This window comes from Tamandua tetradactyla, chromosome 2, assembly GCF_023851605.1.
Source record: "Tamandua tetradactyla isolate mTamTet1 chromosome 2, mTamTet1.pri, whole genome shotgun sequence".
In the NCBI taxonomy this organism is placed as follows: domain Eukaryota; kingdom Metazoa; phylum Chordata; class Mammalia; order Pilosa; family Myrmecophagidae; genus Tamandua; species Tamandua tetradactyla.
In genome coordinates, this window is record NC_135328.1 from 126617670 (window position 1) to 126632819 (window position 15150).

A 15150-nucleotide genomic window follows, 5' to 3' on the forward strand; every position below is an offset into this window, starting at 1 on the left:
GGAAAATTGCTGGTGCATGCTATGAGCTATGTTCAAAAGGAAACCGTCAGCACTATCACAGCAACAGCTGAGGTAAATAATGGGCAGAGGGACAAGAATTAAGAGGAGGTTTAGATTTCCTATTTGTTGAGAGTGTGTTTATTGGTTCACTTTCTCTTTGTAACAATGAAATTATCTAAAATTGAGAATGTTGATGGACTGTGGACTTTGGGTCCCCTGCATGATGCCTGATGAATGCAGGTGGCTGAAGGATGCACTGATGGAGAAGTAGATTGGTGAACGATGGTGTATACATATGAACAAAGGTTGTGCTACTAAAATAAGGAAGAACGTCGTGAGGCATGCAATGATGTGAATGACCACGTGGGACACTTGGTGAGGCAAAATAAGCCAGAAACAAAAGAACAAGAATAGTACGGTCACCTTTAGAAAATGCCCATAGGAAGGGGCCTAGATTGTAAGCCTTTAGGGTAGACACTTTAAGTCCAGAGTGGTGATTGTTGTTTCTGGATTTTGAGCATGATATTTAGAGAACAGAACAAAGTTGAATAGGTTGGGGTAAAGCAATTCAGAACATGGGGGTAAGGAAGACACTGTCTATATTTTAGAACCACACACACTTTTGAGGCCAATGGAAGAAACTTTTATTTGGTCTGGAACTGAAATTTTCTGTAGTGCATAATCTAATTCAACCCTGTCTGCATAGCTCATTTGAATGATTGAAACACAGGGAGCACAGAATAAGAAAGAGGACATTTAATCCTATATAGATGATTGTAATGCCTGGATACATCCCAGAGAATATTAAGCAGGTAATCAAAAAGTACTGGCAAAGTCCCCTGAAGGATGGGAGAAAAATATGGAACAATTAACCTTACCATCAGGGAATCCCCTGATACTGTGTCAAACTTTAGGGACACCCAAATCAATAGGCCATGCCCTTGATTAGGAGCCTTACTCTTGTGAAGCTTATAGGTAGTGGAGAAGCTTAGACTACCTATAGGCATGCCTGAGAGTTACTTCTGGAGGACCTCTTTTGTTGCTCAGATGTGGCCTCATTCTCTAAGCCCAACTCTCTAAGTGAAATCATTGCCTTCCCTGCTACATGGGACATGATATCCAGGTGTAAAATTCTCCCTGGCAATGTGAGAGATGATTCCAAGAGATGAATCCAGACCTGGCACCATGGAATCCACAATCCCATCATGACCAAAAGGGGGAAAAGCAGTGCAGTTAATAAAGTATCAATGGCAGAGAGAGTTCAAATAGACCTGAGAGGCTAATCTGGAGGTTGCTTTTATGCAAGCTTCAGTTAGACCTTGCTATATGCCAACCCCCACCCAGGGCCATTCCAGCCAATCCTAAAGAACACCTAGGCCAATATACAAGATTTTACAAAGATTCCATGCACTAGTGTAACTTTCAGAAACCTACAACTTCTAGATGGGTTCCTGGTCCAGATGAATCCAGAAACATAGCCCAGCCTCTCCAGAATATCAATCATTCCATTTACTTACCCCACATTAGTGACAAACCCTTCCAATATGAAAATTTTAGAATCACCATAGTCCAAACACCCCTAAACAGAGGGGTGGAAAGATCAAATATGATGCTGGATTTATGCAGAGAAGATAGGATTTAATAAATGAATATGAATGCTGAATAACTAAATTGATATCTTTTAGTCTCAAGTATTATAGAGCAACTAGAAGGAAAAACCTAAAATTGTGAGATTGTAACCCATGTCAAACTCTGAAATATATTCTACAATTAATTGTGGTGCTGTTCTTTGCAATTTATAGCTTTTTTGTATGTATGTTATTTTTTATGGAAAATAAGTTGATTGTGATGATAAATTATTTAAGCCCTCTAGCCTCCTATATTCTGGAACAGCTAGAAGGAATCATATGTTAGCCATGACAAACTCTGGAATCTGTCCTGTAGCTACTTGTTGGTAAGGGCTTTGAAAACCATGGGTTTTTTATTTCTTTGCTTTGTATATATGTTATAGAATACAATAAAAAATTAAAAACAAAACGAAACAAAAATCTGCTGGTCAACAAGAAAATGCTACAAAGCAGATTGCAGCATAAGTGGCCCACTCATTAATATAATCTGGCAAAACAAAAGCCATGCAGCATTTTTCCCTAGACATCCAGAAGCACCATCAACCCCACATTCCTCTTTAACTACCATTCTCATAAGCCTCTCCAATACACACCACCATGCCCAAGAGGTTAACTCTTACAAATGAACTTTGGATAATCCTCAGAAAAAATTAGAAGCTTTATTACCTCAGTCAGTAGGCTCTAGCTACCCTATTATTTATTGTTACCCTCAAAAGAGAAGAGGAGTTATTTTTCCTTTGTAGACATAATATACACCTATCTTTGCCCAGCAATGAGATGGGCTCTTGCTCTTTGGCCTCTGTAAGTATTCAGCTCTACTATCTGAACTGCTCCACCCATGTACCTCTCTCTACCTTTCAATCTTTCTCCCATCAGAAAAGATCAATCCTTATATTAATACCCTTTTTTTTATTCAGCATTGGGAACTGGTTTGGGAATAAGGTGTTTAATCATTAGCCACCAATTTCATCATAATCATTCCCTTGATTCCCTTGCTATGTGGATTATCTTGCAACATAGCAACCATGGCACAGGATTTAGGTTGCCTTCAGACTCAAGTAGAATCACCAGCTACAGTAGTCCTTCAAAACAGGCATGCCTTGGACCTGTTCACAGCATCTCAAGGAGGTTCTGTGTCTTCCTAAAAGAAACATTGCTTTATGTAAATCAATTAGGAGAGTTGCAACAGAGCATCAAAGAAATAATAAATCAATCAAAACATTTCCATGAAAATGGAGAGATAATTTAGAAACAGCTTTCTTCCCTCCACTGTCTGCTATCTTAGGTTCTTTCCTTCTGGGACCTCTAACCCCCTGCTCATCCTCCTCTTATTTGTACTGTAAATTTTTAAAATTTTGTTAAATTTGTCTCCACCAAAGTTCAAGACTTTCAACCAAACTTTGGCTAATTCATGAGTTCATTGTCATCCCTGACACCAAGGAAGAACCTCTCCTTCCTTTAGATTAGTCAGAGAGTTTTGCACTCCGTCAGGCAGGGAATAAAATCCTAGTTAGCAAGAAAATATTTCAAGAAGACAGACTGTCAGTCCTTGATTACCCCTTGAGAACAAGGGTGTAAACTCTCCTGGGGGCAGCTGTAGGAAAGTGTCTTGCAGACACTAAAGTGCATATAGGACTTCTGCATGGCAGAGGCAACTAGAAACAACAATAATTTTTCTAAAATCATGGAGTGGCTGAGCAAAATAGGATACATTACTCAATCACAGGTCATGGGCATTAAATTCTCAAAAAACAATTTAGTTGTACACAATAACAATGAAGAGGGAGGGTGAGAAACAGAGGTAAGAAAATGAAGAATTCTGGCCCCCAAACCTTATTCCCATGTGTCCCATCAAACCCACATGTCAAACAACCTGGGGCACAACTCTCCCTTGAGTATGCCTTTGCTTCCCTTTTAAGTCTGTACATGCTTTCCTTCTTCAATAAATTCATTGCTCACTTATACCTTCTTGCTTAATCCATGCTATGCCCTTGAATTATTTCTTACAGCAATGCCGAAATCCTAGAAGCCCAAATCCAGCCACACTATCAAAGCTCCCATGACTTTCCCAGGGAAATTACTGGGAAGGAACTCAACTGGGCACTGACACTCCAGAATCTGGGGGAATGAGTACATTGTTCTTGAATCTACCCCTGGTAGGTTGTCCAGGGGTAACTGGAACTGACAGTCCAGTAAATCGGACTCTAAGACCAAAACCAGAACTGTCCAAACTAAATGAGTTTGCTTGGTGACCTTGAAATCCCTGATATTAGCATCCTAAATGGAGTTATGAATTTCCCAAGTACATTTTTTTGGTAATTTTAAATATAAATAAGTAGACATACACTAGTTGTTAAGTTGCTGCATCACCGAATGAACATTGTAAGAGCTTAAAATTTCTGAAGGCTACTAGAATATTTGTGACATTATTTGATTTTTTTTACTATTCATCAGTTATGCCAATGAACAGGAATATAAACATCCCTTAAATCCCTGACATAAAATCAAGAGCAGAATTAGCCCAAATAAGACCATTACAAGGAAAGTAAAAATCACATTATCAAACATTACAGACACCAGGTTGACTGGAAACAGCAACAGAGTCACCTGGGGACCTTAGCAAGTAGAAAGTTCCATTAGCAGAGATGCTGATTTGGTATGACTGGGATGGTGGTAGGGTCATGGCAAGCTTCCTTTTTTAACAAGCTCCATTTGGGAATTCTGATGTGACATGACACAACATTGCAGAAGACACTGCCCTGTTTCAATCATCCACTTTTTCTTTTCATCCGTTGAACATCACCAATTATTTGTTTAAATTTCTATCTATTCTGATTGCTGGGTAAAATAAAGGTAAGCAAGTTTAGTCTATTTTTTTTTCTTTGAATGGGCAGGCTCCGGAAATAGAACCCGGGTCTCCAGCATGGAAGGCAAGAACTCTGCCACTGAGCCATCATGACCTGCACTATCCATTGTTAATTTGAAATTCAAATTTAATTTGGCATCCTGTGTTTTTATTTCTTAAATCTGGTGACACTGCTAGCAGGGGAATTTTCAGTCATTTGCAAAATTGAAATGGCAGGACAAAGCTGTACATCATTGTTACTCTTTATGGAGAACCATCAGTATTTTGAAGCAATAATTTTTAATTTATACATTGTAGTTTTCAACATGCTCTGCATTGTGTAAAAAATAGGAAAAAAATGTTTTCCTTTAGTTGGCCTTTAGCTGAAGTTGGGGAATAAATTAACATTCACAAAATCAACTCATGAAGAATTCAGTGATAAAGATTCTGATGCTGACTGAAAGTTCTATAGGGAATTCCTAGAAGTGAGACTCAGTGTTGATTGGGTGACCTTAGATGAGTTGAGGCAGAGGTAGAGATTCTTTTAGGTCTCATAAAATCTGAATAACAAAAGAAGAGATGAACGTATTTTCCAGAGGGGGTAACCAACATATCTAGGTTGGTTTCAAAAACTGGATTCATAAAACTCTCTCCATTTTGAAAGTACTCATTCCCTATACTTTGCAATCATTGGCGTTTACAAAGGCTACCCCTCATCTGACCAATATACATCAACTACTGCTATAAGTTACATTAACAGGATTGATGAGCTCCTGAACTAGCAAACCTCATGGCTCTTTAACCTTCTTGGTGTGACTTGTAAGTTAACCTCTGGAATATGCTTTCACATCATTGGAGAGATAAATATTTCCTTGATTGAAGGTAGCCCTGGAGCAAATAATGACTGAAAAGAGAAACAAAAACTCTTTTCAATTAAACACCATTATGCCAATGCTTATGAAAAGACAGGTATACTTGAATCTATATGCACATGCCAAATAATTAAAATAAATAAAGGATTATGTTATATCTCAATCTTTCAATTGAGGTGAACATAGAAAATGGTCTATTTTTCTATGCAAGTGACAGTAACACAAAATGTATTCTTATACATTTAATAGGTTTTCACTTTTAATTCCTCTCAATTACAAATACAGCATTAAGTAAAAAGGAAGTAAACTTGAGAAAATATTTCCTTGAAATATATATATTCAGTTCAAGAACATCAAATGAACAGTATCCCCAGGTGGCCCCCTCCATTTCCCTCCTAGTCACCCCATTCAATTCTCAAGGATAACAATTATCTTAATGTCGTGCATCATAACAGTTTTGCCTGGTTGTATATTATATATATATATTATGCACTCAAATGTGCTATTTTTTTTTTGCATGGGCAGACACTGGGAATTGAACCCAGGTCTCCTGCATGGCAGGTAATAATTCTGCCACTGAGCCACTGTTGCACCATCCCAATGCTAATTTTTAATAACTCATTAATACTCTAGTAATATACACTAGCCATTACAAAATTAGGAAACACATCCCTTTTTTTCTGTTTTTTATCTTTTTTATTGTATAGTATAACATATAAACAAAGCAAAGAAATAAAAATAACTATAGTATTAAAAGTATGCCTCAACAAGAAGTTACAGGACAGATCCCAAAGTTGTCATGGGCCACCATAGTATCCTCTCAGATTTTTCCTTCTAGTAGCTCCTGAATATGGAGGCTACAAGGCTTAAATATTTTTTATCATCACAATCAACTTCTTTCTTTTTTTGCATGAAAAATAATATATACACAAAAAAGCAATACATTTCAAAGCACAACACCACAATTAATTGTTGAACATATTTCAGAGTTTGACATGGGTTATGATTCCAAAATTTTAGGTTTTTATTTTCAACTGCTCTATCTCTTTTAGGAGACTAAAAGAGATATCAATTTAATGATTCAGAATTCATATTCATCTCTTAAATTCTATCTTCTCTGTACAGCTCCACCATCACCTTTGATCTTTGTATTCCTCCTCTCAGGGGTGTTTGAGCTATGGCTATTCTAAATTTTCATGTTTGAAGGGTCTGTCACTAGTATGGGATAGGGAGATGGCACTCTCTGATACTCTAGAGAGTCTGGACCCTCTAGGTTTCAGGATGTATCAAGTCCAGGGACCCAGCTGAAGGTTCTAGGATTCTGGAAAGTTATACTAGTGCATAGAACACTTGTGGAATCTCATATATTGCTTTAGGTGTTCTTTATGGTTGGCTGGAATGGTCCAAGTTGGGGTTAGGGAGGTTATGATAGGTAGCAATGTCTAACTGAAGCTTGCATAAAAGCAACCTCCAGAGTAGCCTCTCAAATCTATTTGAACTCTCTCTGCCACTGATACTTTATTAGTTACACTTCTTTTCCTCCTTTTGGTCTGGATGAAATTGTTCAACCACACAGTGCCAGGGCTGGATTCAGCCCTGGAAGTCATCTCCCATGTTGTCAGAGAGACTTTCATCCCTGGATGCCATTTCCTATGTAGGGGAAAGGGCAGAGATTTCACTTGCAGAGTTGGGATTAGAGAGAGTGAGGCCACAGCTGAGGAACAAAAGAGGTCCTACAGAGGTAACTCCTGGGTACAGCTATAGGTGGGCTAAGCTTCTCTGCTACCTATAAGAGCTTCACAGGAGTAAGCCTCAAGATCAAGGGCCTGATCTATTGATTTTGGTGTTCCTATATTTTGAGACAGTATCAGGGGTTTCTCTAGTGGTAAAGTTTAATAGTTCCATATTTTTCTCCCTTCCCTCAGGGGACTTTGCCAATACTTTTAAAAAATTTTTTTATTGTAAATATAACATATATACAAAGCAAAAAAAAATAAAAAAGCAATAGTTTTCAAAGCATTCTTCAATAAGTGGTTATAGGACAGATCCCAGAGTTTGTCATGGGCTACCATACAATCCTCTCATATTTTTCCTTGTAACTCCTCCAGAATATAGGAGGCTAGAGGGCTTAAATACTTTTTTATCATCACAATCAACTTTTTTCCCTTCTTTTTTGTGAACAATAATATATATACAAAAAAGCTATAAATTTCAAATCACAGCACCACATTTAGCTGTAGAACATATTTCAGACTTTGACATGGGTTACAATTTCACAATTTTAGGTTGTTACTTCTAGCTGCTCTAAAATATGGAGACTAAAAGAGATATCAGTTAGTGATTCAGCATCCATATTCATTTATTTATTGTATTTTTTTTTAGAAATTCCACCATCACCTTTGACATTTCCACACCTCTCTTTGGGGTTGTTTAATCTGTGGAAATTCTAAATTTTCGATATTGGAAGGGTCTGTCACTCATATGAGGTAGGGGGATGGAACTATCTGATGTTCTGGAGAGCCTGGACTAGGTTTCAGGACTTATGTGGACCAGGGTCCCACCTGGAGGTTGTAGGTTTTGGAAAGCTACTCTATTTCCTGGGGCCCTTGTGGAATCTTATACATTGCCCTAGGTGTTCTTTAGGATTGGCTGGAATGGTCCTGGTTGGGGGTTGGCAGGTTATAATAGGTAGCAAACTCTACTTGAAGCTTGTATAAGAGCACCCTCCAGAGCAGCCTCTCGACTCTACTTGAACTCTCTCTGCCACTGATATTTTATTAATTACACTTATTTTCCCCCTTTTGGTCAGGATGTAATTGTTGATCCCATGTTGCCAGATCTGGACTCATCCCTGGAAGTCATCTCCCATGTCACAAGGGAAACTTTCACCCTTGGATATCATGTCCTACAAAGGGGAGAGGGCAGAGATTTAACTTGCAGAATTGGGATGTGAGAGAGTGAGGCCACATCTGAGGAACAAAAGAGGTCCTCCATAAGTAAGTCTTAGGCATACCTATACATAGGCTAAGCTTCTCCACTACCTACAAGAGATTCACAGGAGCAAACTTCAAGATCAAGGGCTTTGCCTATTGATTTGGGTGTCCCTATATTTTGACACAATATCAGGGGTTTCCCTCAAGGGACTTTGCCAATACTTCTTGATTATCTGCTTAATATACTCTGGGATGTATCAAGGTACTATATTAAGCTATACAGGATTAAATGGCTTCTTTCTTATTCTAGGCTCCCTGTGTTTTAATTGTTCAAGTGAGCTATATAGGTAGGTTGAGTTACATTATGTGCTATAGAAAATTTCAGCTCCAGACCATATACACATTTCTTCCTTTGGTCTCAAAGAGTATGTGTAGTTCTAAAATATAGACATTGTCTTTCTTTTTCCTGTGCTCTGAATCATTTGAACCTCAACCTGATCAGTTTTGTTCTCATCTCTAAATATCAGGTTATATATATAAAGAGCTTCTCAAAATCCAGAAATAATAATTACCCCTCTGGACTAAATGTGTATTCTATAAAAGCTTACAATCTAGGCCCCTGTTTTCTTTTTTTTTGATTTTTTAAAATTAATTAAAGAAAAAAAGAAATTAACACAACATTTAGAAATCATTCCATTCTACATATGCAATCAGTAATTCTTAACATCATCACATAGATGCATGATCATCATTTCTTAGTACATTTGCATCGATTTAGGAAAAGAACTAGCAAAACAACAGAAAAAGATATAGAATGTTAATATAGAGAAAAAAATAAAAATAATAATAATAGTAAAAAAAAAAAGACACAAACAAACAAACAAAAAAAAACCCTATAGCTCAGATGCAGCTTCATTCAGTGTTTTAACATAATTACATTACAATTAGGTATTATTGTGCTGTCCATCTTTGAGTTTTTGTATCTAGTCCTGTTGCACAGTCTGTATCCCTTCAGCTCCAATCACCCACTATCTTACCCTGTTTCTAACTCCTGCTGGTCTCTGTTACCAATGACATATTCCAAGTTTATTCTCGAATGTCGGTTCACATCAGTGGGACCATACAGTATTTGTCCTTTATTTTTTGGCTAGACTCACTCAGCATAATGTTCTCTAGGTCCATCCATGTTATTACATGCTTCATAAGTTTATTCTGTCTTAAAGCTGCATAATATTCCATCTTATGTATATATCACAGTTTGTTTAGCCACTCTTCTGTTGATGGACATTTTGGCTGTTTCCATCTCTTTGCAATTGTAAATAATGCTGCTATAAACATTGGTGTGCAAATGTCCATTTGTGTCTTTGCCCTTAAGTCTTTTGAGTAGATACCTAGCAATGGTATTGCTGGGTCGTATGGCAATTCTATATTCAGTTTTTTGAGGAACCGCCAAACTGCCTTCCACAGTGGTTGCACCATTTGACATTCCCACCAACAGTGGATAAGTGTGCCTCTTTCTCCACATTCTCTCCAGCACTTGTCATTTTTGTTTTGTTGATAATGGCCATTCTGGTGGGTGTGAGATGATATCTCATTGTGGTTTTGATTTGCATTTCTCTAATGGCCAGGGACATTGAGCATCTCTTCATGTGCCTTTTGGCCATCCGTATTTCCTCTTCTGATAGGTGTCTGTTCAAGTCTTTTTCCCATTTTGTAATTGGGTTGTAGGCCCCTGTTTTCTTGTAAGCATTTTCTAAAGAAGACCATACCATTGTTCTTTTGTTTCTGGCTTATTTTGTCACAGCAAATATCCCACATGTTCATTCACATCATTGCTTGTCTCAGGACTTCATTCATTTTTTGTAGCAGCACAACATTCATTCATAAGTATACAACATCATTCACCAATCTACTTCTCTGCCTGTACATCCTTCAGCAACCTGTATTCTTCAGGGATAATGTACAGGCCCAAAGTCCACAGGCCATCAACACTCAATTTTAGTTAATTTTATTGTTCCCAAGAGAAAGAAAACCATGAACATACCCTCAGCAAGTAAGAAATCTAAACCTTTTCTCAACTCTTGTTCTTCCCCCATTATTTATCTCTGCTCTTGTTTTAGTACTGCTGATGTTTTCCTTATGAACATAGCCCGTCACATGCATTAGCATTTTCCCCCTGTACCCTGGATTTAAGCACTCTTTGTACATGAATCATACCTTTGAAGTAGTTCTTGTAAGAACTAATTCATATTTCTAGTGTTAATCAGTGGGAAACATAGGTCTATACAGCCCCTTTCAATCTTGTTCATCTTCAATATGGTAATATTACTTATAGACCCACTAGAGAACCAACTTCACTCCTATCAATTCCCTTACATTGGAGTTCAACTTTATTAGCTAATTATTCACCCATCTGTAGCTTCTATGTATCACTAATTCCCCTATATTCTGTATTATAAGCCTCTGATTTTACCTTTACCATGTTCATAATATGAAATCACACAGAATCCGCCCTTTTGTGTCTGGCTTATTTTACTCAGCTTATATCCTTAAGGCTCATCCAGTTTGTCATGTGCTTCAGGACATCATTTTGTCTTCCTGTTGCATAATATTCCATCATAGGCATATGTCATATTTTGTTTATGCACTCATCTGTTGATGGGCATTTATTTTGTCTCCATCTGTTGGTGATGGTGAATAATGCTGCTGTGAACATTGGCATGCAAATGTCTGTTTGTGTCGTTGCTTTCAGCTCTTCTGGGTATATACCAAGTAAGGCTATTGCTGGGTCATAGGGCAACTCAAGATTTAGTTTCCTAAGGAACTGCCAGTCTTCCATAGTGGCTGCACCATTATACATTCCCACCAGCAGTGCATATGTGTCCCAATCTCTCCACATCCTCTCCAACATTTAAGGTTGCCTTTTGTTTAATAGCAGGTATTTTTATAGGTTTGAGATGGTATCACTTGTAGTCTTGATTTGCATTTCCCTTATAGCCAATGAAAATGAGCATCTCTTCATGTGCTTTTGAGCCATCTATATTTGCTCTTCATAAAAACGGCTGTTCATATCTTTAGTCCACTTTACAATTGCACTGTTTGTTCTTTTGTTGTTGAGTTATATGATATCTTTGTCTGTACAGGATATCAAACCTTTTTCTGATATGTGATTTCCAAATATTTTCTCCCATTGAGTTGCCTCTTTACTTTTTTGACAAAGTCTTTTGAGGTGCAGAAGCATTTGATTTTGAGGAGTTCCCATTTATCTATTTTTTCTTTTGTTACCTGTGCTTTGGGTGTAAAGTTTAGGAAGCTACCTCCTATTACTAGGTCTTGAAGGTGTTTCCCTACATTTCTTTCTAGAAGCTTTATGACGCTAGCTCTTATACTTAGGTATTTGATCCATTTTGAGTTAATTTTTGTATAGGGTGTAAGATAGGGGTCCTCTTTCATTCTTTTGACTATTGATACCCAGTTCTTCCATGTCCAATTGCTGGAAAGATTATTTTGTCCTAGTTCAGAGGATTTGGTGGCCTTATAAAAAGTCAGTTGACCATAGATTTGGTTGGCTATTTCTGCACTTTCAATTCAATTCCGTTGGTCAATGGTTCTATCTTTGTGCCAGTATCATGCTGTTTTGACCATTGTGGTTTATAATCAGAGAGGGTTAATCCTCCCAATTTGTTCTTCTTTTTTAGGATGCTTTTAGCTATTCAGGGTTTCTTTTCCTTATAGTTGAATTTGGTAACTAGCTTTTCCAAGTCTTTAAATAGGTTGGTGAAAGTTTTATTGGTATTGTGTTGAATCTGTAGGTCAATTTGGGTAGAATTGACATCTTAACTACTTTTAGCCTTCCTATTCATAAGCAGGAAATGTCTTTTTACCTATTTAGATCTCCTTTGATTTATTTTTGAAATGTTATGTAGTTTTCTGTGTACAAGTCCTTTACATCCTTAATTAAGTTCATTCCTAAGTACCTGATTCTTTTAGTTTCTATTTTGAATGGAATTTTTTCCCTAACTGACTTCTCAGTTAGGTCATTGCTTGTGTATAGATATGCTACTGATTTTCCACATTAATTTTGTATCCTGCCACCTTGCTGAATGTGTTTATTATATAAAATAACTTCATGGTAGTTTCTCAGGTTCTTCCAAGTATAGCATCACGTCATCTGCAAATAATGAAAGTTTTACTTCTTCCTTTGCAATCTGGATGCCTTTTCTTTCTTTATCCTGCCTAATTGCTCTAGCTATAACTTCTAGCACAATATTGAATAATAGTGGTGACAGTGGGCATCTTTATTTCATTCCTGATCTTAGGGGGAAAGATTTCAGTGTCTCTCTATTGAGCACAATGCTGGCTATTTGTTATTCATGTATTCCCTTTATCACATTGTGATGGTTACCTTTGATTCCTATCTTTTTGTGTGTTCTTATCAGAAAAGGATGTTGAATTTTGTTGAATTTGTTTATAGCATCAATCGAGATGATCATGTGATTTTCCCTTTCAATTTATTAATGTGCTGTATTGCATTAATTGATTTTCTTGTGTTGAACAATCCTTGCATTCCTAGTATAAAACTTACTTGATCATGGTGTATAATTCTTTTAATGTTCTATGTATTTGATTTGCTAATATTTTGTTGAGAATTTTTGCATCTATGTTCACTAGGGAGATTTGCTGTTGTTTTCCTTTCTTATAGCACCTTTACCTGATTTTGGTTTTAAAATGATGTTAGATTCATAAAATGAGTTAGGTTGAGTTCCTGTTTCCTCACTTTTTTGGAAAAGTTTGAACATGATTGGTGTTATTCTTTTTGGAGTGTTTGATAAATTTTTCCTGTGAAGCCATCTGGCCTTGGGCTTTTCCTTGTGAGAAGATTTTTGATGACTGATGGAATTCTTTACTTATGATTCATTTGTTGAGATCTTCAATTTCTTCCTTAGTCAGTATAGCTTGTTTGTGTTTCTCCAGGAATTTATCCATTTTATCTAAGTTGTCTAGCTTGTTGGCATATAGTTGTTCATAGTATCCTCTTTTAACATTTTTAAAAATTTCTTCAGGGTCTGTGGTTACACATCCCTTCCCATTTCTCATTTTGTTTATTTGCATCATCTCTCTTTTTTTTCTTTGTCAGTCTTGCTAGTGTCCCATTAATTTTTATTGATTTTCTCAAAGAACCAACTTTTGGTTTTATTGATTCTTTCTGTTGTTTTTTGTTCTAATATTTATTTAACTCTGCTTTAACCTTTGTTATTTCTCTTCTTCTATTTGTTTTGGGGTCCGTTTGCTGTTCTTCCTCAAGTTCCTCCTGATAAACAGTTAATTCCTTGATTTTTGCTCTTTCTTGCTTTTCAATATAGGCATTTAGGGCAGTAAATTTCCCTCTCAGCACAGCCTTTGCCACATCTAATGAGTTCTAATAGGCTGTCTTCTCATTTCCATTCATCTCCAGATAGGTACTGATTTCTCTAGTAATTTCTTCTTTGACCCACTGGTTGTTTTAAAATTGTGTCATTTAATCTCTACATATTTGGGAATGTTCTTGTTCTTTGGTGGTTATTGAGATCCAGCTTCATTCCACTGTAATCAAAGAAAGTGTTTGAATAATTTCAATGTTTTTAGATTTGTAAAGTCCTGTTTTGTGCCCCAGCATACGCTCTATCCTAGAGAATGTTCCCTGAGCACTAGAGATGAATGTATATCTTTATGTTTTGGGGTGCAATGACTTATATATGTCTGTTAGGTCTAATTCATTGATGTTTAACTTCTCTGTTTCTTTGTTGATCTTCACTCTGGTTGTTCTATCTATAGAGGGGAGTGGTGTACTGAAGTGCCTGCTATTAATGTTGAAACATCTATCATTCCCTTCAGTTTTCTCAATGTTTGTTTCATCCTCCTTTGTTTAGACCTCTTTGATTGGGAACATATATATTTATGATTGTTCTATTTTCTTGGAGAATTGTCCCTTTAATTAATATGTAGTGTCCTTCTTTGTCTCTTATGATGTCTTTACACTTAAAGTCTATTTTTTCTGATATTAGTAAAGCTACTCCTGCTTTCTTTTGGCTACAATTTGCATGGAAAATCTTTTTCCAGCCTTTCACTTTCAATCCATTTATATCCTTGTGTCTAAGATGAGTCTCTTGTAAGCAGCATATAGATGGATTATGTTTCTTAATCCACTCTGCCAATCTGTATCTTTTAATTGGTAAGTTTAGCCTGTTAGCATTCAAAGTTATTACTGAAAAGGCATTTCTTGAATCTACCATCTTATCTTTTTTATTTTATTTGACAAATCTATATATTTTTTTTACCTCTTTTTCTTTTTATCCTTTAAATTACACTTCCTGGTACTCTTCAATTCTGTGCCCCCCTCCAGACCTCCCTCTTCTGTCTTTTTATCAACTGACAGAACTCCCTTTACTACTTCTTGTAGGGCCAGTCTCTTGTTAACAAACTCTTTCATGATTTGTTTGTTTGTGAAAACTGTAATTTCCCTCAATTTGAAGGACAATTTTGCTGGGTACAGAATTTGTGGCCAGAAGTCTTTCTTTTCCAGGATCTTAAATACAAATACATTATATCACTGCCTTCTCACCTCCATGGTGCCAGTTGAGTAGTTTGAACTGTCTTATATGGTTTCTCTTGTGTATAGTACATTGTTTTTGTCTTGCTGCATTCAGAATTTTCTGCTTCTCTGCAGCATTTGACAGACCGATTAATATGTGCCTTGGGGAATGGCTATTTTGATCTATTCTGTCTGGAGTTCATTCAGCTTCTTTGACTTGTATGCCCTTTTTAAGGGTTGGGAAGTTTCCCACGATTATATCCTCAACTTCTCTTCCTAGCCTTTTACTTCTCTCTTCTCC